Source organism: Myotis lucifugus, unplaced genomic scaffold (genome assembly GCF_000147115.1).
Source record: "Myotis lucifugus unplaced genomic scaffold, Myoluc2.0 scaffold_4534, whole genome shotgun sequence".
Taxonomy (NCBI): domain Eukaryota; kingdom Metazoa; phylum Chordata; class Mammalia; order Chiroptera; family Vespertilionidae; genus Myotis; species Myotis lucifugus.
Genome location: NW_005875582.1, coordinates 1,453 through 4,888, shown reverse-complemented (window position 1 = coordinate 4,888; position 3,436 = coordinate 1,453). Strand labels below are relative to the sequence as shown.

The following is a 3,436-nucleotide window of genomic DNA, read 5'->3' as shown; positions in this document are numbered from 1 at the left end:
AGACTATTGGAGGAAGGGAGGAAGTCATATATTCTAGATTCAAATCCCAGCACAACCATTATCAAACTGTAAGACTCTGGATAATTTTCCTAAAAACTCTAAGCCTCCTTTTCTTCATCACCTTACTGGGTTTAATGTAACCTTCCTCTGATGTCATCATGAGGATTAAATAAAATAATGGGTTCTTTGGGGGAAGAATACTATTTAAAATATTAAATTCCTGTGGAAATAAATAAAGACCAATCAAATGAAAATGAGCAAAAGTTGATGATTCAGAGCTTGCTCTTTCAAGGGAGTCAGGTGCCATAATTTGGGTTGGCAGAGATTCAAAGCCAAGGAGGGGATAGAAAAACTTTTTAGTGAAAAAAAAAAAAACATGGGATTCAGAAATGCCCTTGTTGAAGGCTGGCGGCAGGCAAACTAGCTGGCAGGGCATCCTACATGACTAGTTAGGAAAACATATTTGGTTATTTCTAGTTGCTCCTAAATTGGAAGCAGGGACAAAGTTAGGGAAGCTGTGTGATCAATCAAGTCCTGGCCATTTTAGGCCAATTGTCACAGGGGTTTTTATTTAGTTTCCTGGGCTTGTTGCTAGAGATAGTAGTCTCACTTCCAAGAAGTCTGATTTATAGGTGCTGGCTTCCCAGGCTGGTTACTGTTGATAATTAATGGGTCCATTTTCTGAGCTAGTTGCTGCAGACCGTGGGTCAGAGTTCCATTTTTATATAAGGGCTGGCCATTATCTGTCTGTATATTGAGTCTCTCACTCCTATAGTTTTCCTTTCTCTTACGTAAATGATACCTGGCACTGCTCCACCAAATCTCACAATGTTTTAATGTTTCAGTGGGAGGTTATATATATATACACACACAATGAAACTATTGCTCAAGTGTTAGTTAATTTTTTGTAAGTCCATAGAGAGATAATAATCTTGAGTGTCAGTGTTTGCAGAGGGAGAAAAGAGATCTCCAAATCCCCAAAGGCCTCTTCACATCAAAGTACTTAGACAAGGAAATCCTCGTGCCCAGTATGAAAAGTCATTTTGCAGGTTTCTCTTGGGAGAGCTAATATGTATTTTTTTTTAAAGTTTTGTGCCACCCTGGCCATTTTTGCTCAGTGGTTGGTGGATGGAAGGGTCATGGCTTCGATTCCAGGTCAAGGGCCTGTACCTTGGTTGCTGGTTACATCCCAGGCCCCAGTTGGGCAGTTGGGGTGTGGGAGACAATCAGTCGATGTACACCTCTCTCTCTCTCTCTCTCTTTCTCTCTCTCTCTTCCTCTGCTTTCCCACTCACTCTAAAGATCAATGGAAAAAATATCCTCGGTGAGGATTTTTTTAAAAAGGTTTGTGCCAATATGATTTACTGAGTTCTTCTAGGGCCGTGGTTGACAAACTGGGGCTCGCGAGCCTCATGCGGCTCTTTGGCCCCTTGAGTGTGGCTCTTCCTAAGCCTTAGGAGTACCCTAATTAAGTTAATAACAATGTACCTACCTATATAGTTTAAGTTTAAAAAATTTGGCTCTCAAAAGAAATTTCAATCATTGTACTGTTGATATTTGGCTCTGTTGACTAATGAGTTTGCCGACCACTGTTCTAGGGTCATGAAAATTTTTGCTGAACTTAGGAACACCTGGGAAGTGCCTCGGTGGTCCTGGATCTGCTTCTTGCTTCAACAGTATTTGGACAGAAGAGACCCAGGGATGCCCCTTCCTCCAGCCTCCATCCACTCTCCCGCATCTTACCCAGTCACCACCTTCAGAACCACCTCTGAGACCAGCCAACACACTATTTTTTTCAACCTTAACTACTTATTGCCAAACAACCACGAGCTCACAAACTCGTCAGAATTATTCCACCCAGGTGGAGGCTGCGGTCAACCGCCTGGCCAACCTGCACCTGCGGGCCCCCGACACCTACCTCTCTCGGGGCTTCTATTTTGACCAGGATGATGTGGCTCTCGAGGGTGTGGGCCACTTCTTCCTCATGTTGGTGGAGAAGAAGCGCCAGGGTGCTGAGCATCTCTTAAACCAGCATGGTGGCCGCATTCTCTTTCAGGACCAGGACGTGCTGAGGCCTCCCCAAGATGAGTGGGCAAAACTCAGGATGCCATGGAAGCCGTCCTGGCCTTGGAGAGGAACCTGAACCGGGCCCTTATGGAGCTGCAAACCCTGGGTTCTACCCACGCAGACCCTCAATTCAGTGACTTCCGGGAGAACCACTTCCTGGGTGAGGAGGTGAAACTCATCAAGAAGATGGGCGACACCTGACTAACCTCTGCAGGCTGCCGGCCCCAGGCTGGGCTGGGCGAGTATCTTGACAAAAGGCTCACCCTCGAGCATGACTAGGAGCCTTTGGAGCCCAGAGGCCTTTGAGGGGCCCCTCTGCATCCCCTGGTGTCTGGCTTTTACCTGAGCCTCTCCCCGAACCTACTAGCCATTCTTTTAACCATCCTGGAGCCCTCTCCCATGCATTGAACCAAATGAAACAATAAAGCTTTTTGCAGTAAATAAATAAATACATACATACATACATACATACATAAAACAACTGAAATTCTATGAATGAATCATCCTGAAATGGAATGTGTCACTTCCTCACCTGCTCTTTAAAAACAGAAACTGACTGTGTTTAGCCCTTTCGATCTATTGCATTTGGGATATGTATATAGTGGGTTAGAGGATGATAGTGAGGAGACTCAAAGCTATGTCATAGTATTATGGAATACTGCTTCCAAAAAATATCTTCAGATATTGTCAAATGTGCCCTGGGGTGCACTATTGCCCCTAGGTGAAGTCCCTGGTAAGGGAAGATTCCTATACTCACAGAATCGCCTGAAGAACTTGTTTCAAATTAACTCCAGGGATCTACTGGGGTGATTCTGATGCAATAGCCACAGAAAGCTGTATACCTTTTAAGTTCCTTAGAGGTCTGATGATCAGCCAATTTGCAAATCGCTTTTTGATTACTATGAACAAGAAATTACTCAAAGGGACCCTATAGCCATATAATATATATATATATATGTATAGAAATTAAATTCAACTTTTTCTGAGTAGCTGAAAAGGGAGCTCTGACCAAATTACAAAATGGGAAACAATACAAGTAATTCTCACAGAACAATAGATGTTTAATCACTGAAAGACCACTAGTCAGGAACATTGTAAAAACAAATCCTAAATCAAGGAGGATTTTGAACAATGACCTTTAAGGCGTACTCAAATTCTGAAATTATATGATTCAATTTAAAGAAATGATCCGTTAGTGTGAGATAGAATATTAGATCTTTTTCAGCCTAAATGGAAGTAAAGGGGATTAATGTTATTCACATCTAATACCCAGGTTCTCAGCAGAACCACCTATAGAGTTTTAAAAAATACAAATATTGGGGCTCATGATAGTGACAATCATTGGATTAACCTGCGCCAGGCTCTCCTC

General features: G+C 42.9%; 1 pseudogene; it reads left to right on the top strand.

Moving 5' to 3' along the window:
- The first annotated feature begins 1,625 nt into the window (after positions 1 to 1,625).
- On the top strand, positions 1,626 to 2,346 carry LOC106695911 (annotated as a pseudogene).
- The last annotated feature ends 1,090 nt before the right edge of the window (positions 2,347 to 3,436 follow it).